Source organism: Procambarus clarkii, chromosome 46 (assembly GCF_040958095.1).
Source record: "Procambarus clarkii isolate CNS0578487 chromosome 46, FALCON_Pclarkii_2.0, whole genome shotgun sequence".
NCBI lineage: Eukaryota > Metazoa > Arthropoda > Malacostraca > Decapoda > Cambaridae > Procambarus > Procambarus clarkii.
The window spans coordinates 36,734,415-36,758,693 of record NC_091195.1 but is presented as its reverse complement, the minus strand read 5'-3'; the positions used below and the strand labels follow the sequence as shown (position 1 = coordinate 36,758,693).

The 24,279-nt window shown below is 45.1% G+C and overlaps 1 long non-coding RNA gene across 1 annotated transcript; it reads right to left on the bottom strand.

The window, feature by feature from the left end:
* Positions 1-7,454: 7,454 nt before the first annotated feature.
* On the bottom strand, positions 7,455-22,344 carry LOC123753656 (uncharacterized). The gene is made up of 3 exons (XR_011222214.1): positions 22,301-22,344; positions 9,980-16,088; positions 7,455-9,715 (listed from the first exon to the last, which is right to left on the bottom strand). It is a non-coding gene; the product is annotated as an uncharacterized lncRNA (long non-coding RNA).
* Positions 22,345-24,279: the final 1,935 nt, after the last annotated feature.

The window sequence follows — 24,279 nt, the reverse complement described above, 5'->3', positions numbered from 1 at the left end:
CCCTGCGGAGTTCCATTTTCCAGCCTCTTTGAGGTCGATGTTTTTCCTTGGAATTTGACTTTAGCTTCTCGGTTAGGCAGGCTTCCTTTGGCAAAAGCAAGAGCGTGTCCTTTGATTTCCTTATCCACAAGGCAGCACAGTGTAGCTGGAGCACTGGCTAACTCGAAGGCTTTTTCAAGGTCTAGAAAAATAAGGATTCCAGGTTTGTCATTGATTTTATCCAGGAGGGAGGTAAGGCATTCTGTGGTTCCAACACCTTTTCTGTAAGCAAACACATTTTGGTGTAGTGGATTGGCTTTCCATTCATTTCGATTAAGGGCCATTCTTTCTGCAGTTTTGGCCAGACAGCTTGTTAATGAGATGGGTTTTGGATTTCCTGGGTCTTTAGGTTTTGGAATGGGAACTATAATTGCACTGTTCCAAGAGAGTGGTCGGGTTCTTGTCACCCATACTCTGTTGATGAGATTCAAGAAGGCTTCTTCACCCTTTTCTCCTAGCTTGGCTAGCATGTTGTAAGTGATTTTGTCCTCGCCTGGAGCTGTATTTTTAGTTTTCTTTGTAGCACTTCTGAGTTCTTTTAGATTGAAAGGTTGGTCTAGTTCGTCAGGTAAGGCTAAAGCATCATCTATTTTTTTCCATCTTGCTGCTTGAAGTCTTTGTTGGTGAGTCAGAGTTGCTTGAGGAGGTTGAGTGGAACTGGCTCTTGAAGCAAATAGATTTGCTAACCTTTCTGCTTCTTGCTCTGGATGAACATGGTGCGGCGGATCAGGAGGAGATTTTCCTTTGGCCTTGTTGATCTGTCTCCAGATGTCGCCCAAGGACGTATGCTGATTTAGCTTGGCACACCACTCGAGTCATTTTTCTTCTCTGATTTTTGGTGTTTCTTCGTGCACATGATCTCGGACAGCTCTAAGAAGTCCTAGATTAGCTTCGGTTCTATCTCTTCTGAAATTCTTTCGTGCACGATTTAGTCTGTTATGTAGCTCTTTGATCCTATCACAGTAATACCAATGGTCCTTGTGTTGTTGGGTAATTGTTTTCCTCTTGAGGATGGCGTGATTTGCTGCTCTATGTATTGCATTTACTAAATCTTTTTCCATTTCTTCGGTGTTGTCAGGAGGAGTGTAGTTTTGGTGCCAAGTTTCGAGAGCTTCCTGAAACTTCGTCCAATCTGCTTTGATAAAGTCCCATCTGGGCTCGGGAGCTGGAGGTCTGGGAGGTAGTGCTATATTAATAACTGTTTTTGTAGCAAAGTGGTCACTGGTCAGAACATGATCCACTGACCAATGACACAACTCATAAATACTGGTGGAAACAAACGTGAGATCCAACTTTCCCCCGCCAGTGTGGGTTGGTTCCGTCGAATTAAGCAGACTGATTTCTGGCACTTCATCCAAAAGATGTTCAATATGTCTTCCGTTGGCGTCGGTTCTTGGTGAATCAAGAAGTAATTCACTATGAGCGTTGAAGTCACCAGAGATGATAGTAGGTGTAGTGACTGCTATTTCAAAGATTGTTGAGAGATCCATGTTATGTTCTCTCTGGCTCTTGTATACATTGAAGACGGACAGCGTTGAGTTTCTCATAGTGAGCTTAACTCCCATAATTTCGACGTTCTCGCCACAGTTGGGCAGGTCTGTGATTGCCGTGACATTGATATGATTTCTTACTAGAATTGAAATGCCTCTGGTGCCACCTTGTGCCATAGGGCAGTGGAATCCTTGATATCCTGGGATATTGATAAATCTGCCAGTCCTGGTGAGTGTTTCTTGAAGTAGAACAATATCAATGCCATCCTTGAGAAGCACTGCTCTGAGTGTTTGTGCTTTGCTTTTGAATCCTTGAATATTCCGTTGTATAATTTTGAGATTGTCCATTTTTCCGTTTATAGTGGAATCATTGAGTCCATGGTTTTTATAGTACTGGTTTTCCCGACCGTTTGTGTCTTCTTGGCTAGAGTGGTGACTTTCTTCTTGGCGGGTGAGGAGACTCCTGGCTGGGCCGAAGCTCCCCTGCTACATCCAGCCACTGGGGCACCCGATGATGCAGGGATCATCATTCCTGCCTGGGAGGTCCCGGAGGCAACGGCAGGCATGTTCTCTCTGCCGCCCCGATCCATTCTGTTGCTGTCTCCCAGTGGAGCAGCGCCCCCCTGTCCCCTCCAGCTGTTGGAGGCCTTGACCAGACCAGAAGTACCCGGCGCCCAGACTGTTGCTGATCTTCATTTATTCGGACTTGCCGAGGGGTGTACCACTGGCTTTTTACCGAGGGTCTGGTCGATTGGGGTCTCGAAGTTGTTACTTTGGGTTGCTGGGTTGATCCGAAAGCTAGTATTCTTTTTACCCTTTCTGGACATCGTTTGTTCCAGGCGTGATGTGTATCCCCGCAGTTCGGGCATTTTGCTTTCGTTTGTCTGCCTGCTTTGTGCAGATTCTTGCATATGTCGGTAATATGGAGCTCGCTACATACACCACATTGCTGATCTTCATTTATTCGGACTTGCCGAGGGGTGTACCACTGGCTTTTTACCGAGGGTCTGGTCGATTGGGGTCTCGAAGTTGTTACTTTGGGTTGCTGGGTTGATCCGAAAGCTAGTATTCTTTTTACCCTTTCTGGACATCGTTTGTTCCAGGCGTGATGTGTATCCCCGCAGTTCGGGCATTTTGCTTTCGTTTGTCTGCCTGCTTTGTGCAGATTCTTGCATATGTCGGTAATATGGAGCTCGCTACATACACCACATCGTTCCGGGCCTCTGCAGCCATCTTTGTGGTGGCCGAAGCGCTGACACCTGTAACAGCGCATGGGTTCTGGGTTGTACAGTCTCAGCCTGAATTGACCATAGATGCCAACACTCAGAGTGTTGATGCGAGGTCCTTTTATTGTTACAAGAACCTGTCTTGTTTCGATATTGTTGTGCTTGCATCTTTCCGCCGTTGTGACATTTGGGCATTCTAGGAGTCTGTTTGCATGAACTTCGACCGGGAAATTTTGAACTATCATTTTGGTGATTTTTTCTTCTGGTTTCAGTTCCACTAGGTGTTCTGTGTTCCTGAGGTTTGTGATTATATCCGGATTAGCTGTGGATATGTTATATCTACCTCTAATGTCGGGCTTGGCTCTAAGATCTGATCCTGGATTATTCTTTTCCAGTGCGGCAATGAAAGCATAAGTGGGACCATCCACTGGTTTTTTGGTCTTGAATATTGTCCTTGGCATTGGTTTGGGTGCTGCTCTTGAGTTCTGGTTGGCTTCTAGTTTGGTTTCTTTGGACGTTTCTTCGGTTCTTCTTCGTTTGTTTGCCTTTTCGTTGCCTACAAGTTGCCACGGTGCTTCGTTTAGGGTTGGGTCGTCTTCAGCAATTTTCCTTGCTCTTGCTGCTATATCACCGTGTCCTTCTGACGTTAATAATTCAAGAAGGATGGTTAGGAAAGTCATATCCTGGGGTGACATGGTTACACTGTACTAAAAGAGTAACTGAGGGAGTGACTGTAACTGTGTACTGCTACACTCAGCGACTGAAGTGAAGCGACTTTGAATGAATATTTTACATTATTGTTCACACTAGAAAGGTTAGATGACATCCCATCACCCACACAAATGGTTGAAAGAGGTGAAGAGAGCGAATTAACGGATTTACTCCAGACGTGAGACACAATCAGGAAGAGCATTGACAAACAAAAAGGACTCGAAAGCCCCAGGTGTGGATGGAATTCAATCCAGTCATAAAGGAACTGGCAGATGCACAATACCTAACACTGAAACCCCCCCTTTTTCAGAAATTCTATGGAGAGGGGTATAAACCCATGGAACAGCCTACCTGCTGAAGCCGTAAATGCCAAGAGTGTTGAATTTTAAAATCCAACTGGAGAAGATTATCAAGGCAAATGTTGGCAAAAACGAGGCCACTAGTGTCAGTGGCCCTCAGGCAAACTTTGAATATATGCAGCATTGGTACGCTAAATAATGTGACTATAGGTATTTTGGTTCCTGAGGACGGATTGCTGGATCAACATCCTCCAAATTGTTCAGTATGTTAATTAAAAGTTTTGACGAGATCCGCCCTGTCATATCTGGTTTGCAGTGTTAACTGTGTGGCCCTCAACCGTCCCTGGTGTGTGAGTTCATTTTGCTCTGGAATGATTTTTGTTGCCCAGTGTTGAACTTTCTCCAAAGAAGCTCAGTTTATTAGAAGATGAGGTCTCTATGCTTGGATTCAATAATCCAAGTGGGGGCACACCAGAAATTTATGCAATTGAATAACTACCTTCTTTTGGTAAAATCAGTAGGAGCTATGAGGTGTGAATGGCTCCACACCGCTGGAGCCATGAGGTGTGAATGGCTCCACACCGCTGGAGCCATGAGGTGTGAATGGCTCCACACCGCTGGAGCCATGAGGTGTGAATGGCTCCACACCGCTGGAGCCATGAGGTGTGAATGGCTCCACACCGCTGGAGCCATGAGGTGTGAATGGCTCCACACCGCTGGAGCCATGAGGTGTGAATGGCTCCACACCGCTGGAGCCATTCGGACCTATGCTTCAGATACTCCCAAGCAGACGCCTTACACCACTACACCACGACATGGTCAAAAGCAATGCATCCTTTGGCTCCTACTGATTTTCTCATTGATACATCTCGTTAATGTGATGTATTTGTGTATATGAAGAGAAGCACAGGAGAGAGAGTATTCTAGACTACAAGCCAGAGTGCATGGGGTGCAATGTGGGAAACCCTGGCTAGGCTCCGGTGTAACCCTCGGGAACCCTAGAGGACTCGGGAACCCTAGAGGACTCGGGAACCCTAGAGGTTTAAGGCGTGTGCTTGGGAGTACCCAGAGCATTGGTTCGAATCCTCCTTAAGGCTCCAACTGATTTTATCATAGATGCATCATGTTAATGTGATTTCAATTTCACTACTTTCTTTTCATTAAAGTCGAAGGTATGCTTGATTATTCTAAGGATTTTGTTAGTTTTGTTTACTGCCGCTTCCACTTGTTGTGCAACTTTCAGTGAATGGTGGGTTCTGATTCCAAGGTCCTTTTCTTCATCCATCTGCTGCGAGATAATGTTGTTAATTTGGTAGTTGGGACGTGGATTGTTATGCCCCACGAGAAAGGTCTTGCAATTTTTCCATATTAAAAAGCATTTACGAATTTGCAGATGTGGTTTGAAATATTCTAATCTATGCTTCCTGGGGTGGAAGCCTGGTCGAGGACCGGGCCGCGGGGACACTAAAAATCCCCGAAACCATCTCAAGATAACCTCAAGATATTGGGACCACGTTAGCTGTCTTCCAACTTTCTGGTAAGTCTCCTGTCTCCAGTGACCTGTTATACACCATACAGAGTAGCACACTTAGTGCTTCTGCACCTTCCTTTAGTATCCATGGTGAGATTCTATCAGGCCCAACAGCCTTTGTCACATCCAGCTCCAGCAGACACCTTTTGACCTCATCACTGGTGAGGTCAAATTCCTCCAAGGTTGCTTGGTTTGCCGCCTCCTCATTTAGTGCAGGGGCTTCTCCTTGTTCTATTGTGAAGACCTCCTGGAATCTCTTGTTGAGTTCTTCACACACCTTGTCAGTCTCTGTCCATCTGTTCTCCCCTTTTTGCAGCCTCATCACTTGTTCCTTCATTGCTGTTTTCCTCTTGATGTGGCTGTGGAGCAGCTTTGGTTGGGTCTTGGTTTTACTCGTAATGTCATTTTCAAACTGCCCTCTGCTTCCTTTCTCACTGTGAGGTACTCATTTCTGGCCCTCTGGTATCTCTCCCTGCTCTCTGGTGTTCTGTTATTTCTGTAGTTTCTCCTTGTTCTTTTACGCAGTTGTTTCGCTACCTTGCATTCCTGGTTGAACCATGTTTTTTTTTCGTTTTTCTCCTTTTGGACGGGGATAAACCTGTCTGCAGCTTCCTGGCACTTCTGGGTGACAAAATCCATCATGACCTGCACATTCTTGTCTCTAAGTTCTGTTTCCCATGGTATTCCCCTGAGGAAGTTCCTCATCTCGTCATATTTTCCTCTTCGGTAATTCAGTCTTTTTCCCTCCGATCCCATCCTTGGATAGGTTATCCCTACCTCCACGAAGTACCCAAAGGTCAATACACTGTGGTCACTCATTCCTATGGGGGGGCTTCAACTTTGACTTCCCTTATTTCTGACTCATTCGGTGTGAATATCAATTCGAGTCTAGCTGGTTCATCATTGCCTCTCACTCTCACTCGTGGTTAAGACACTCGCCTGGCGTTTCACGAGCGTTTTGTCCTTGGTTCGTATCCTAGCCGGGGAAGATTTACTGGGCGTCAATCCTTGACTTTAGTCTCTGTTTACCCAACAGTAAAATGGGAACCTGGTTGTTAAACGATTTGGCGGTCGAATTCCGGGGAACATAGGATTAAGGACCTGCCCGAAATGCTACGCGTGTTAGTGGCTGTACAAGAATGTAAGAACTCTTGTATATATAAATAAAATAAATAAATAATAATGATTCTTGTGCCAAACATTCGGTTTGTTGGAACGAAAATAGAAAACGATGTGACCTTTAAATGACTATGAGTACACTACTGCAAACATGATAGATATGGTGTCCACTGCTAATCACACGATGTGTATGGGGTCCACTACCGCCCACTGGATATGCATGGGGTTTACTACTGCCCACAGGATGGGTATGGGGTCCATTACTGCTCATTGCATGAGGTTTGGGGTCCACTACCGCCCACAGGATAGGAATGGGGTCCATTACTGCTCATTGCATGGAGTATGGGGAGTCCACTACCGCCCACAGGATGGGTATGGGGTTCCACCACTGCCGACAGGATGGATTTAGTTTAGTTTATTAATTATCCTATGCAATCATTTTTATATTCCACTTTCATCTCACTGTGATTATTTTTTTAATTTGAATTTTCATTATAATTGTTCATTATACATTTTATTATAATTTACCGTGAAACACCTTCCCCATATTCTAAAAAAAAAAATCAGAATATCCTTAAGGTATTATCCAATCTTACTCCGTGCAATCTACCATTGGAGTCTCCTACCGCTCACAGGATAAGTGTGAGGTCCATTATCGTCAACGGGAACGGTATGGTGTCCATTTCCAGATACGAGATGGGCATAAGGACCATAATTAAATCCACAGGATGGGTATGGAATCCATTACAACTCATGGGATAGGTATGGGGATCCTCTGTCTCACACAGGATAGACATGGGGTCAACTAAAGTTCAGAGGATGGGTGTGTGGTCCACACCCATCCCCTGAGCTGTAGATGGGTGTGTGTGTGTAGGGGGGGGGTGGTGTAATACAGTAGCCTCGCCGGCCGGCCCGACTCACTTAACATCCTATCAATATAAATAAATATATACTAATAACATAGTCTACATAATATCGTATAATATGACAGGTATAACATAATAACATACCCAGGAATATGAGGATATAATGCAAGATATAGCAAAATCAATATATATTGACTGTACATTGACCTTAAGGAATGACCACAATATATACCAGGCATAACTGGTATATGCTGGATCATAACATCCCTCCATCACTAAGAAATATGTACATTGTAGGTGAACACATTCTAATAGCTGACATGGACAGCGATATGAAAATACCCTTTACCATCGAGCATTTATTAGGAGGAGGTGACCACTCGTTATAGGAAAAATACCAAATAGTCAAAGCACTGGCTAAATATCTACAGTCGACCAACAAATTGAGTCACATCTGACCCGCGCCACATTTATACCTGGCGCCATCAACAGCTGAACACAGAAAACAACTGCCTCGTCGCAGCACCATGGATCAGCTGACGCCATAAACACAACACACCGCCCTACGGTGCTGCAAGTCTCCCTCTAACACCCACCTCTGTTTTAGTCGCCGCTCCTCTGTCTACAGCACAACGCAACAAGCACTTTTGAAACTGTTCTCATCCTCAACATAAAGGCGTCTACCAACACCTGTACTGGTGCAGTCATCGAGAGGATAAACCCTTCATGCAAACTGCACCTACTATCAAGAAGAAGAATTAGACAACAGGTGAAGGCATAGTAGTACATAATATAATAGACCACCACCAAAATTTTCCTAGAAATATAAATATGTAGAGGCATACAATGAACAACGACGACACAAAAAAATGCATATCAACACCCTGAACAATAAAGTTCAATAAGGATAGAACACATCTATAATAGTAACTTCTCTACTCATATTAGTCTAGCACTGTTTACTGCTCAAATACATAAACAAAAAGCACATACAAGGTCAGGATATCTCGGGGTGGTCCCTTAACTCTCGGGGACTTCTGAAGGAAAACACAAGGGACAAGGCATCAGCAGAACATTAAATTTTCCAGGAATATGTTGGACATGGAGATTACATTCCTGTAAAAACAGTGACCATCGTAAGATTTTCTGATTTTTAAGTTTCATCTTATAATAAACACCAATTGGTTATGATCCAAAAAAAAAGATATGAACTTTATTTCCCTGCAGGTAATTCTCAAATTTCTTACATGCTAAGACAAGACCATACGCCTCTTTTTCTACTACAGAATAATTTATTTCCGTCTTATTAAACTTCTTTGAAAAATAATACATGGGATGTTCCACTCCATCAGGTCCAACTAGGAGTAAGACGGCTTCTGCACGCAAGTCGGAAGCATCTACGTACATCTTGAAAGGTTTATATAACTGAGGGCTAGTGAGAACTGGGGATGAGGACAAGATACTTTTTAAGTTATCAAAGGCATCTTGGCATTGGGTGCCATTTAAATTTAACCCTTTTCTGCAAAAAATCTGTTAAAGGTGAGGCTATAACATAAAAGTTTGTACAGTACCTTCGGTCGTAGCCACTCATCCCCAAAAAGCACTGTGCCTGCTTTTTGTTGGTCAAGATAAGGTAATTAACATTATCACTAATCTTGTCCGGTAAAGGCATTACCCTACCTTGCCCAACCTCATGCCCCAGATAGACAATTGTTCCCCCTTGGCGAAATTACATTTTCGTGGGTTTACAGTAAGGTTAGCATTTGTGAAAGTGGTAAATAATCTTCTCAACCCCTGTAAATGTTCCTGCCAGGAATCACTAAACAAGACAACGTCATCTAGGTATGCACGGCAATTGGAAATGTCCTGCAAAAGTTAATTCATCCATCTTTGAAAAGTTGCTGGTTCGTTTTTTCAAGCCAAACGGCATTACATTATATTGATAAACACCGTCTGGTGTTAAAATGCTGACACTTCACTCGCTCGGTCTGTCCAGGGCACCTGGTGATAACCCTTGACAGATCTAGCTTAGAAATAAACTGGCAATGGCCTAACTGGTCGATACAGTCCTCAAGTAAAGGTAAGGGGAAAACGTCTACTTCAGTTACCATGTTCAGTCGCCTGTAATCAATACACAGGCGCCACTTCCCATCCGGTTGGGAACCAACAAACAGGGAGAGCACCAGCAACTTTGGCTAGATTTAACGAGACCATGTTCTAGGAGGAACTCCACTTTTTTCCTCATAATAGCCCTCTTCTCTGGCGACACTGTAGGGGTGCATACGAATAGGCCTGGTGTCTGTGAGCTGAATATCTTGGCTAATGACATGGGTCTGGGTAGGCACCTCTCCAAACATAAAAACCATACTCGTCTAGCAGAGTTTGCATCTCTCCCCGTTTCTCTTCATTCAAGTGGCCCAACATCTCCACAAAGCTAGAATGACAAGAGATATGATTAGACACTTCATTATTTACATAATTCACAGGCGTGATTGCATCCTGTACTAAACATGCCACCGGCCTGGAACCCTGAAAAGTTTTCAATTGATAAATGTGCACAACCAAGATGTGAGAGTGGTCCTTCAAACTCCGACTTTATAGGTCAACTCCGAACGTTTTGATACTATTACAAACGGACCTTCACACTGGTGCTCCATAGCAGCTTCCACTCGTGTTTTAAGAACTAAGACTAAGTTACCTGGCTTGAAACATCTGCACTTCGCCCGGAACTTCTTATCATGGTGCTGCTTCATATTGAGCTAGGTTTTCTCCAGGTGTGCTCTCGCCACGTCCTGGTACCTTTTTAGTTTGGAGTGAATCTCGCACAGCAAATGTCCTCCCACGGTGTCAGAAACGTTCCCTCTATGAGTCTCTCCCGCAGTAACAGGAGAGGTCCTCTCACCTGATTCGGGGAAACAGACCTGTGATATTTATACAGCAATTTATTAATTTACAATAAACTTTATAGTAATTTATTTAGGAATTTATTTTTACGTTAATTTATTCATTTCGGTAGTAAACTGTATGATGTTTATATTGGACTGTATAATTTAAATGTCCCACAGATCGCTTCCATTCACATTCTGGGGGTTCATGGTTTATATACATAGTCTAGCAATCAAAATTATTGATTGTAGACATTCACTACAGTATTAGACTACACATATTAGTAATTAAATGGGGAGGCCTTATCTTATATGGCTGATTTTGGCTTAGACAACAAGTATGAACACGGATGAAAACTCCTTGTGGCATCAACACATGTACTGGTGTACTAGGTAACTTGTGTTAATTCTGCTTCTTCTTCTTCCCCTTCAATTACACCTGTCAAAGGGCACTCACAATAAGGGGAGTAATCCTAATATGACAGCTGTATCAGAGGAAATATAGGCACTTTGCGACAGCCGCCTGCTATCGCTGTACCTATCGATGATTTCTGTGTTTTTGTTAAGTTTTCTCTGGTGATGGTCTGGTTGTGAGAAGAGATTATATGTTCCTTGATGGAGCCCTGTTGTTTATGCATTGTTAGTCGCCTGGAAAGAGACGTTGTTGTCTTGCCTATATACTGAGTTCTTTGGGGCTTGCAGTCCCCAAGTGGGCATTTAAAGGCATAGACGACGTTGGCTTCCTTCAAGGCGTTCTGCTGGGAGTTTTTCATGAGTAGATTGGCCGTTTTTTTGGTTTCATAGTAAATTGTCATTTGTATTTTCTGATTTTTGTCTGTAGGGATAACGTTCCTATCAACAATATCTTTCAGGACCCTTTCCTCCGTTTTATGAGCCGTCGAAAAGTTCCTGTAAAATAGTCTAATAGGGGGGTACATGTGTTGTGTTTGTTAACTCTTCAGAGGTTGCATGGCGTTTCACCTTTCTTTTTATGACGTCTTTAACAAAAGTAATGGGCAACAAAAGTAATGGACAACAAAAGTAATGGACAATAAAAGTAATGGACAACAAAAGTAATGGACAATAAAAGTAGTGAACAAAGAAAACATGAACAGAAACATAAATATAAAAAATGTAATAGACAATTAAATATTTGACAATATATTAAACAGACAATGAAATTAACAAAATTAAATACCTCTAAGGGGCCGGGTGCACGTGCACCAAAACGTCCTCAAACACACTCAGTTTGTGTTGTGCATCTTCATGGTAAATGCTCCAACTTTTCCTAATGGATCAACATTATACAATGGAAAGAAAAAAAATGAAAAACAGCAAATTTCACAACTTCAAATTACTAACTGATATCTTTTAATGAGACCAATTGATATTTTATTCATTATGGTCCCAGAATGGCATATAACGTTCATGTTCCTTGCCGAAAATTATTGTTTAAGAGTATAGTTTACTCTAAAACATTTTTTGAATGTGGCCTTCCAAATGTCTGCCAAATTTATACGCAAAATATTTATAATTCCAAAAGTTACGATTTTATGACTAAACGATGACAAGGAAACATTAGAACTAAGAACTTTGCACATAGTAGGTAAAAATGGTGAGAATCGGTCAGAAACTAAATTTTTTAGTAAAGTCATAAATTTGAAATTCGTGTTTTAGAGATAATTGAAGTTGAAGATATTGACAATGAATATGAGTAGTTATAAATAATGAATTTTCTTGTATGTTTTAATAAACATTTCTTGGCACTCGTACTCGAATATAAGAAAGTTGTAGGTCAACATGTGTTGATATGATGTCAAGAAAAAATAACCCACCAAAAAACTAAATATAGGGATACGTTAGTGATAACTGTAAAACAGACACTGGGCCCCTTAAGTGTCTAACAGTAGGTTAGACATATACATGAATGAGATTGGGTGGATATAAATAGGAGCTGCCTCGTATGGGCCAGTAAGCCTTCTGCAGTTACCTTCATTCTTATGTTCTTTAAGGAAACATATATATTGCAGTAACTTTATTGCCCATATATAAGTGATAAGGATCTCATCTGGTCCTCATTCATCAATACAACCTAATTACACAAAGAAAATAGAGTTTGAAATCTGTAAATAAATCGGCCAAAAAGAAATAAAAGTCACAACTTCTGCCCAGGAGAGGAGAAAAAAAGTGGTTGTCATCTTTTCGTACAGAGGGACATAAGAAATATTGCCATTGGGCAATGTATTTATATAATATATAATAAAACACAGCATAATAACTCATTATTGTGTGTGACATCTGGTCCTCCAGGTGGCACCAGCTGCATATACAATTTGTAGACCTTTCTACTACTTGTCTTGTTTGTGAGTCAGACAGGTGCATGTAGCTCCTTATCCCTAACTGCTAGTAAATAGGAGGTGTTATGGTTATTATCACTACCAGTTACTGCCAATCGCGGACGCATTTAATAAAAAATCGTATAAAAAATCCATTTCTTAACATATTGGGATGAAATTTTCACGACGCTAATGCCAAATAACGGGAGATTTGTGTAAAATTTTCACTATTTTTTATACTTGGAAAAATACTCCTCGTACAACGGGCCCCTTAAATGGCAAAAAGCATAGCTGTGGTGCGGCTATATTTCTAGTTAAGAGTAAGAAAGCCTTGAGTTAGAAAGTATTCCAGAGTTATGGGTCGATCACCTACTGGTTGTCCAGCTGATAACCCACAGTGGGGTTACAGAGGCAGATGCTGGGTTCACCAACTGAACCCCATTGTTCATTCAGCTAAGCAAGTAACACTCTTCTGAATCTAGTTACACAATTTTTAAATATTACATACTTTTATACGTGCATATATATGTATATACATACATACATACATACATACATACATACATACATACATACATACATACATACATACATACATACATACATACATACATACATACATAAATACATACATACTTGTATTCACTTACACACACATATATACATACATACACATACACAAAGAGACATACTGAAAGTATGTCATACATACACATACACATACTGAAAAAGTGTGCAGGAGCACTTTGCTTGCCACTCTCCATAGTGTATAGTAGGTCACTGGAAACGGGAGACCTACCAGAAATATGGAAGACTGCTAATGTAGTACCAATATACAAAATGGGTGACAGACAAGAGGCACTGAACTACAGGCCAGTGTCCTTAACTTGTATACCATGCAAGGTGATGAAGAAGATTGTGAGAAAAAACCTAGTAACACATCTGGAGAGAAGAGACTTCGTGACAACCCATCAACATGGGTTCAGGGAGGGTAAATCTTGCCTTACAGGCTTGATAGAATTCTAAGATCAGGTGACAAAGAATAAGCAAGAAAGAGAAGGATGGGCGGACTGCATTTTTTTGGACTGTCGGAAAGCCTTTGACACAGTACCCCATAAAAGGTTGATACATAAGCTGGAGAAACAGGCAGGAGTAACTGGTAGGGCGCTCCAGTGGATAAGGGAATACCTAAGCAATAGGAAGCAGAGAGTTACAGTGAGGGGTGAGACCTCAGAATGGCGTGAAGTCACCAGTGGAGTCCCACACGGCTCTGTGCTTGTACCTATCCTGTTTCTGATATACGTAAATGATCTCCCAGAGGGTACAGACTCATTCCTCTCAATGTTTGCTGACGACGCCAAAATTATGAGAAGGATTAAGATAGAGGAGGACAGCTTGAGGCTTCAAGAAGACCTGGACAAGCTGCAGGAATGGTCGAACAAATGGTTGTTAGAGTTTAATCCAAGCAAATATAATGTAATGAAGATAGGGGTAGGAAGCAGGAGACCAGATACAAAGTATAATTTGGGAGATGAAATACTTCAAGAGTCAGAGAGAGAGAAAGACCTGGGGGTTGATATCACGCCAGACCTGTCCCCTGAAGCTCATATCAAGAGGATAATTAACATCAGCAGCATATGCCAGGTTGGCTAACATAAGACCGGCCTTTATAAACATGTGTAAGGAATCTTTCAGAACATTATATACCACATATGTCAGACGAATCCTGGAGTATGCGGCTCCAGTATGGAGTCCATATTTAGTCAAGCATAAGACTAAACTGGAAAAGGTTCAAAGGTTTGCCACCAGACTAGTACCCAAGCTGAGAGGTATGAGCTACGAGGAGAGACTACGGGAATTAAACCTCACTTCGTTGGAAGACAGAAGAGTTAGGGGGGGACATGATCACCACATTCAAGATTCTCAAGGGAATCGACAGGGTTGATAAAGGCAGGCTATTTAACACAAGGGGCACACGCACTAAGGGACACAGGTGGAAACTGAGTGCCCAAATGAGCCACAGAGATATTAGAAAGAAATTTTTTAGTGTCAGAGTGGTTGACAAATGGAATGCATTAGGAAGTAATGTGGTGGAGGCTGACTCCATACACAGTTTCAAGTGTAGATATGATAGAGCCCAATACGCTCAGGAACCTGTACACCTCTTGATTGACGGTTGAGAGGCGGGACCAAAGAGCCAGAGCTCAACCCCCGCAAGCACAACTAGGTGAGTACAAATACATATATCACTAGCCCATTTATATCACGTGATTCAAGATGAGGCTGGCAAGTCTGTATGAAAGGCATTATATCTGTGGTGAATCAGTTACCCAGTTACTAATCTTGCTCCACACCCATCCAAATGGGCGGCAACTTTACAGGCAAGTACTTGCATTATCTACAGTGGATGGGCTGCATTGGCTATTTTATAATTTTTTCCAGTGTCGGTCTTCCTCACTGGTATTTTACCACCTCTGACAAAGCAATCTTTGAGTAACATATTGGAATTCTTACAAACTTGACGCAGTTGAAAGGAAAGATTCTGCCTATTCCTGGTGAATCAGATTTTCACGAAAACAGTGGGTTTTCCAGACCCAGAAGCTCTGATAAGGTCTAATCTTCACGAACAACTGTGTAATTGGACACGAATTTTCCCAATGTTTTCAGTAGATACTTTGGTACCTCTTCTGTGTGCTGCTTTGTTTTCACCTGCTTGCTTGAAGTTTGTAATTCAGCTGCTCCCGTAGTTCCTTAACCATGAGTTGACACGGTCCGCTCATTTGGTTTCAAGGGAAAATTTCGTGAGGAAATAATGACAGCAGCTAAGAGTTTTTATTGGTCTGATTCATCTTGGGAGACAGTTTGTTGCAATTGCAAGGTATTAAGTGGGTTTTAAAAGCTGGCAAATATTATCTCCAATTTTTTTTAACCAACCACTTGGGCTGGACGGTAGAGCGACGGTCTCCCTTCATGCAGGTCGGCGTTCAATCCCCGACCGTCCAAAAGGTTGGGCAACATTCCTTCCCCCACCCCCCCCGTCCCATCCGAAATCCTTATCCTGACCCTTTCCCAGTGCTATGAAGTCGTAAGGGCTTGGCGCTTTTCCCTTATTTTTCCCTTTCTTATTTTCTAGTGGTTTCAATGGAATTCAGGTTTTAAACTTTGAACTGAAGAGAGCTCAGTTTCATGTAGGAAAAGATTAACTTCGTTGGCCAGTTCTTGATTTTGGGAAGTAATGCTGAGTTTATAACTAATTATTCAATACATTTTTCACAATATACAGCATCAGAAATACCTAAGCACAACTGCACTAAACAGATAGCAACAATGGTAAATGTTAACAAGTCTGTGATTATATATAAGAGCCTTCTGTCTCATAGATATTTTAACAGGAACCAAATGTTTGATCATCTTGCGACTTGGTCCTGCAGGCCCTAGAAGACATAGAGACCGGAGAGGCGTAGCGAGGCGGCCAGGGCCTGGGTGGTGCCGGGTTGACCCTGTGGCGCTGAGAACATGGTCCAGGGGTTGCCAGCGCTGACGTTCCTCTCGTGAAGTTCTCGAATCAGTGTCTCAATACCCTCGCCTGCAAGCATCAGGAGACGTGAAGGCCAAACCTGGCTATGTCACACATCTAAATAGCAACTTATATCAGAGAAATACAGCATGGATTAATTAATATTTTGCTGAGATGAGCAGCACGTCTGGTTAATTTGAAGTATATAAGCATTATAGCTTGCATTAATCCAAACCAGTGTGCTAAAATTGATCTGGGTTAATCAGGACTCATAATAACTTGTTTAGTCAAAGGCAATGTTGGGTAATCAGTGCCCAGAATTATACTAGACACACCTCAACAAAGTATACTAATACAATAATAATAATGATACTAGAGGCCAAAGAAGAGCTTCAAGGAACTTTGGTTGTTCTGGAAATGCATCAAAATATATACGTACTGGTGAGAAGAGTACCCAGGAACGTCAGGTCATCATAGTGCCCACCTCTGGAGTGAGGACTTTCTACCCAGTCTGTCACGTCTCCTGTGTCTTTTATTTCCTCTCCTTCTAGTCCTCCTTCCCGTCCTTCTCCTCCGTCTCTTGGCTCTCCACACCGCCTGACTGTGCAGGCCGACGTCCATCACTCTTTTGATGGTTGTGTTGTTCGCTCTCGCTCTTCTTCTCCTATCGAGACACTATCTATTGCCCAGTACGTTGCTGCTGGGACGCCTGTATCTTTGAGTCAGAAGCGGAAACCTGGCTCCTCTCCTTCCTCCTCCCCTGTCGGTAAGAAAGCTTCGCTTTCTTCTTCACCCCCTATCACTGATTCTATCGTTCCTTCCCCTCCCGCTTCGGTGGTGGTGCCCCCTGTTCCTACTGTGGGGGTTTCTTTAGCCCACGGTTCCATCTCGGTTATTGCCCTTGCTGAGGTGCGCTCCCCTCTTTCTGCCCCCCCTCCCCCCCTTCCTTCTCCAGACCCTGCTCGTCCACCTCTGGTCCGTCCTCCCGCTTCTTGCCCTCCTTCTTTACTCAGTTTACCCATGCCCCCTGACACTGACTTCGCTGACCCTGATCCTGACTGTGCTTTTTTAGCGTGCTGTGTTCATTCTTCACCTTTGTTTCTTCTTTGCTCTCTGTTGCTCTCCTCTCTCTTTTTGCTGATGTCTTTTCTTCAGTGGAACATCCGTGGATTTTACGCCAATTTCCTTGACCTCCAACTTCTCATTTCACAGTTTTCGCCCCTTTGTGTCTGTCTCCAGGAGCCGATGCTTGGTTCTCGTCCTGGTCGCTTCCGTGGCTATTCTTTTCTCTCCCTTCCGGTCCATAATTCTTCTGCTCTCTTGATTCGTTCCGATGTTCCCTTTGTCCCCTTACTTTTTTCCTCGCCTCTCCACTGTTCTGCCGCCTGTGTCTTTGTGCATAGATGGTACACTGTTTGTTCCATTTATCTCCCACACTTTCTCTTCCCGATCTTAAACACCTCCTAGACTCCTTGCCGGAGCCTGTGCTCCTGTTGGGTGATTTCAATTGTCGTCATGCCCTTTGGGGTGATGTGCTGACAAACACCCGGGGTCGCCTCCTTATACCTTTCATCCTCTCTTCTTCCCTGTCCCTTCTAAATTCTGGTGAGCCCACTCATTTGGACTCTCGAACTCACTCCCTTTCTTGTCTCGATCTTTCTCTGTGCTCGTCATCCCTTTCCTTAGATTTCGGGTGGTGAGTCCTTGATGACCTCCATGGCAGTGACCATTTTCCTATCCTTGTCACTTTTTTCTCCTTTCGCCCCTCCTCTCTCCTTCCCTAGGTGGCGGTGTGCCGAGGCTGACTGGCGCCTCTTTACTCTCCGTGCTACTATTTCCGACCTCTCCATTTTACCTCTCACTCGCGCCCTCCTTCTTTTTCATGACACTGTCTTTGACGCTGCCCTCCACTCTATTCCTCACTCTTCCTCTCGGGGAACGCGGAAGTGCGCTCCCTGGTGGAGTTTGGACTGTGCTCGGGCTGTCCGCTGTAAGCGTGCAGCATGGAAGAGACATCGCCGCCGGCAGACGGTTGAGTCTTTTCTTTTGTTTCGGAAGGCGAGTGCGGTGGCCTGTAGGACCATCCGTGCGGCTAAACGTGCTTGCTGGGCGTCTTATGTCTCCACCGTTACGTCCGAAACTCCTCTTCCAATGGTCTGGAAGCGAATCCGCAAGATTGCGGGTAAGTTCGTTTCCGATGTCTCACCGGTCCTTCGCCTCCATGGTGCTCTTGTGGCGGACCCGTTGCAGGTTGCGACCGAACTGGGTTCCCATTTCTCCTCTGTTAGTTCTGGTTCTCATCTCCCCCAATCCTTCCTCCTTCGTAAGCCTCTCCTTGAATCTCGTCCTTTAAATTTCTGTACTTATCTTCACCTTCCCTATAATGATCCCTTCTCTCTCTCTCTGAACTTCAATCTGCCCTAGCCCTTTGTGGTTCTACAGCAGCGGGCTCCGATGGCATTCATTATGAAATGCTTCGCCATCTCCCTCCGTGCACGTCTCAGTATTTACTGAGTCTGTACAATCGGGTCTGGGAGTCGTCGTCAGTCCCTGAAGACTGGCTCGATGCTGTTGTCCTCCCTGTTCGGAAACCGGGGTCTCTCGGGTCATCCCCCAAGGACTTCCGCAATATTGCCCTCACGAGTTGTGTCTGCAAGCTCTTTGAACGTATGGTTAACGTTCGTTTGATGTGGTTCTTATAACACTATCACCACCTCTTCCCTTCTCAATTTGGTTTTTGCAAGTGCCGCAGCACAACAGATGTCCTGGTGAACTTGGAGGTCTATATTCGTACTGCTTATGCTGCGAAGACCTCCGTTGTTGCCGTCCTTTTTGACCTGGAAGAGGCTTACGACACTACCTGGCGGTATCATATTCTGTCTCAACTTCATTCTTTTGGCCTTCGTGGGAACCTCCCTCTCTTCCTCTGGAGCTTCCTCTTTCGTCGTTCCTTTCGTGTGCGGCTTGGTACTGCTCTCTCTGCCCCTTTTCAGCAGTATGAGGGTGTACCCCAGGGTAGTGTTCTGAGCACTACTCTTTTTCTAGTTGCCCTCAACGGTCTTCTTTCCTCTCTTCCTTCTGGCGTCTTCTCTGCTCTGTATGTTGATCTTACCCTTTGCTGTCGGGGTGATGATTCCCCTCTCCTTCAACGGCGGCTTCAACTTGCGATTGATGCCGTGTCGTCTTGGGCCACAGATCATGGCTTCAGGTTCTCTGCGTCTAAGACTTCTGCTATGACTTTTACTCGGAAGCATGTCGTTCTTCGTTCCTCTTTGTCGCTTTATGGTCATCCCATTGTGTACAGGGATTCCGCGAAGCTTTTGGGGTTAGTCTTTGACACTCGTTTGTCTTGGTCAGCCCATATCTCTTACCTCCGAGTTGAATGCTCTAAGGCCCTTAACCTCTTTAAGGTTTTGTCCTATACTTCTTGGGGAGTGGATAGGCGCACGCTCCTCTATTTGCACTCCTCTCTCGTCTTGTCTAAACTCGATTATGGTTGCCCTGCATACTCTTCTGCTTCTCCTTCTACTCTTCGCCGTCTTGATGCTTTGCACCATACTGGGTTGCGTCTCAGCTCTGGTGCCTTTCGTTCGACTCCCGCCCTTAGTTTGTATGTTGACACTGGCTTTCTCTCTCTTCAGGACCGCCGTGATCGCTACTGTCTTCGCTATCTTGGGTGGTCCTTCCAACATCCTTCCTCTCGCATCTGTCGTGCATTGACTTTTCCTCCTCCTGTGGTTCCTGTTCCTCTTCATTGTCTCCCACTTTCTGTCCGGTTATCTCGCTTACAGGATTCTCTTTCTGTTCATATTTCTAATGTTTCTCCTCATATTGTTCCTTCCTTACCTCCGTGGAGAGTCCCCCTTCCCAAGTTTTGTACGTCCTTGACTTGTATTACTAAAGCCTTTACCCCTCCTACAATTCTGAAAAGCCTCTTCCTTGAGCACTTTTCTTCGCACTCCCACTCTATTTCCATCTTCACCGATGGGTCTAAGTCTGCGGACGGTGTGGGCTACTCTGTTGTTTTTCCTGACCGTACTTATATGTGTCGCCTCCCTTCGGAGGCTAGCGTCTTTACGGCAGAACTTTATGCTATTCTCTATGCTCTTCGTCTCTTGCTTTCTCATTCTCATTCCTCCTTTGTGGTTGTAGTTGACTCTCGTAGTGCCCTCATGGCTCTAGGGTCCTTTAATCCTGTCCATCCAGTGGTCATCGAGATTCAACATTGGCTGTTTCTTATTTCTAGTAAATTTAATTCCGTAGAGTTTTGCTGGGTTCCCAGCCATATTGGTGTTTCTTTCAATGAGCGTGCGGATGCTGCCGCTAAGGAAGCTATCCGTTTTTGTCCCATCTCCCGTAAAGGTATTCCTTATTCCGACTTTTATCCTGTTATTCATTCTTCCATTCTTGCCCGTTGGCAGGGTTGTTGGTCCTCTGTGGTTGGTAACAAGCTGCGTACTCTCAAACGTAGTGTGTCCCCGTGGCCTTCCTCCTGCCACAGTAACCGGCGGCGTGAAACTGCTTTGGCACGGCTGCGGGTTGGTTATACTCGCTTAACCCACAGTCACTTAATGGAGCGCCGCCCTGCTCCTTATTGTCCGAATTGCGTTGTCCCTCTTACAGTTGTGCATATCCTTGTTGAATGTCCTGACTTCCAGGACGAGCGTGCGTCTTGCTTTCCGACCGTCCCTTGCGGTCACTTGTCCCTCGATAGAATTCTAGGTGAATCGGATACTTTTAATATCGTTCGCCTTATGCGTTTTTGTTCTCGTATTGGCATTCTTGGTGATATTTAGTGCCCTCTGATTATTTTGCACTTTGATGGTGCTGCATAGCCTTCCTGGTTCGGTGCCTTCTTTTGATAATTACCTTACCTTACCTCTCATAAAACTTTACAACAAAGCGAATAGCGGTTTTGGTCTCTAAAAAGTATATATTAGTGCAACTTGGGAAGTGTAGCAGCTCACACAACATAGACAACTACAAGGAAATATACATACAGAGATTCCCAGAATAACCGGTACTAGTTATCAGCGGTTCTAGGCACGGTTAACGTGCCGGAACCACCAATCTGTCGTCACTTTTAGTGCGCTGCAATGTTGAAGCTCTTGGAAACATCAGAATTCAGGGGCGTTATTGACATTATCAACATTGCAACATTGTGTTCTCGAAATTAACATGAGCATCGGCCTCAATACGGTTAGGAAGGTTACCAAAGTTCAAATGGTATTGGTTAGGAAAACCTTAACATGTGACAACATCTCAAGACGCGCTGGTTGTAGACGAGCCTCAAGCATGCAACACCACATGACTTGGTGTAGACGAGTCTCAAGCATGCAACACCACATGACTTGGTGTAGACGAGCCTCAAGCATGCAACACCACAAGACTTGGTGTAGACGAGCCTCAAGCATGCAACACCACATGACTTGGTGTAAACGAGCCTCAAGCATGCAACACCACATCACTTGGTGTAGACGAGTCTCAAGCATGCAACACCACATCACTTGGTGTAGACGAGTCTCAAGCATGCAACACCACATCACTTGGTGTAGACGAGTCTCAAGCATGCAACACCACATCACTTGGTGTAGACGAGCCTCAAGCATGCAACACCACATCACTTGGTGTAGACGAGTCTCAAGCATGCAACACCACATCACTTGGTGTAGATGAGCCTCAAGCATGCAACACCACATCACTTGGTGTAGACGAGCCTCAAGCATGCAACACCACATCACTTGGTGTAGACGAGTCTCAAGCATGCAACACCACATCACTTGGTGTAGACGAGTCTCAAGCATGCAACACCACATCACTTGGTGTAGACGAGTCTCAAGCATGCAACACCACATCACTTGGTGTAGACGAGCTTCAAGCATGCAACACCACATCACTTGGTGTAGACGAGCCTCAAGCATGCAACACCACATCACTTGGTGTAGACGAGCCTCAAGCATGCAACACCACATCACTTGGTGTAGACGAGTCTCAAGCATGCAACACCACATCACTTGGTGTAGACGAGTCTCAAGCATGCAACACCACATCACTTGGTGTAGACGAGCCTCAAGCATGCAACACCGCTTCACTTGGTGTAGACGAGCCTCAAGCATGCAACACCGCTTCACTTGGTGTATAACCATGATATATAATGTGTTTTTCTCCACAATGAAGTTACTTATATATCCATCATCTTCACGTAAAGTTAAAACATAGAAATATTGGCTAATAAGAGCTAGATTACATATTGAAGGAGTGAATATTCAAGCACAACTTACCGAGTAGTTGATCAAGGCCAGGCTGGCCGTCATGACAACTGGCTCCTGCGCATGCGTCGCCTCACGCCCCGCCCAAGTCCAAGTTACATCATAAAGCAGGAAAATTATTATCATAACATCACAGTTTTAGTAAAACTTTGCTTTAATCATTATTAATATTTTTGATATTTTTATTCATAGATGAGAAGTTTATGAAACGGAATACATAGTTATATAGAAAGTGTATATAGAAAGTGTAATATAGAAAGTGTTAAGACATCACTAACACTGGCGACTGTGGGACAAATAAAGAATCAAGAGGTACATGGCACTTCCATCTGTGTATACACTCCCAGTATACTTCACACCTACACACTTCACTGCTAAAATATACATGTTGGTGGGCGAGTAAGCATGTATTGTGGCCTTAATGACTGACTCTCCAGAAGGGTGATGGGCCAGGTTTACAGACCTTATTAAGCCCGGAAATACCAAAACGAAACTTAGGGTTCCTCTCTGTAGCCAGCATAGTCAAGGTCACCACCCATACAATTATCTATTGTTTCTCACGCGGTGGAAAGTTATCATCAGTGCCGCTGGCGGAGTGGAGGGAGGGCGCTAGCTTGCGTACTGACGGAGTGGGTGGAGGGTGCTAGCTCGCGTACTGACGGAGTGGGTGGAGGGTGCTAGCTCGCGTACTGACGGAGTGGGTGGAGGGTGCTAGCTCGCGTACTGACGGAGTGGGTGGAGGGTGCTAGCTCGCGTACTGACGGAGTGGGTGGAGGGTGCTAGCTCGCGTACTGACGGAGTGGGTGGAGAGCGCTAGCTTGCGTACTGACGGAGTGGGTGGAGGGTGCTAGCTCGCGTACTGACGGAGTGGGTGGAGGGTGCTAGCTCGCGTACTGACGGAGTGGGTGGAGGGTGCTAGCTCGCGTACTGACGGAGTGGGTGGAGGGTGCTAGCTCGCGTACTGACGGAGTGGGTGGAGAGCGCTAGCTTGCGTACTGACGGAGTGGGTGGAGGGTGCTAGCTCGCGTACTGACGGAGTGGGTGGAGGGTGCTAGCTCGCGTACTGACGGAGTGGGTGGAGGGTGCTAGCTCGCGTACTGACGGAGTGGGTGGAGGGTGCTAGCTCGCGTACTAACGGAGTGGGTGGAGAGCGCTAGCTTGCGTACTGACGGAGTGGGTGGAGGGTGCTAGCTCGCGTACTGACGGAGTGGGTGGAGAGCGCTAGATTGCGTACTGACAGAGTGGGTGGAGGGTGCTAGCTCGCGTACTGACGGAGTGGGTGGAGGGTGCTAGATCGCGTACTGACGGAGTGGGTGGAGAGCGCTAGCTTGCGTACTGACGGAGTGGGTGGAGGGTGCTAGCTCGCGTACTGACGGAGTGGGTGGAGGGTGCTAGCTCGCGTACTGACGGAGTGGGTGGAGGGTGCTAGCTCGCGTACTGACGGAGTGGGTGGAGGGTGCTAGCTCGCGTACTGACGGAGTGGGTGGAGAGCGCTAGCTTGCGTACTGACGGAGTGGGTGGAGGGTGCTAGCTCGCGTACTGACGGAGTGGGTGGAGGGTGCTAGCTCGCGTACTGACGGAGTGGGTGGAGGGTGCTAGCTCGCGTACTGACGGAGTGGGTGGAGGGTGCTAGCTCGCGTACTGACGGAGTGGGTGGAGAGCGCTAGCTTGCGTACTGACGGAGTGGGTGGAGGGTGCTAGCTCGCGTACTGACGGAGTGGGTGGAGAGCGCTAGCTTGCGTACTGACGGAGTGGGTGGAGGGTGCTAGCTCGCGTACTGACGGAGTGGGTGGAGGGTGCTAGATCGCGTACTGACGGAGTGGGTGGAGAGCGCTAGCTTGCGTACTGACGGAGTGGGTGGAGAGCGCTAGCTTGCGTACTGACGGAGTGGGTGGAGAGCGCTAGCTCGCGAACTGGCGAAGTGGGTGGAGGGTGCTAGCTCACGTACTGGCGGAGTGGGTGGAGGGTGCTAGCTCGCGTACTGACGGAGT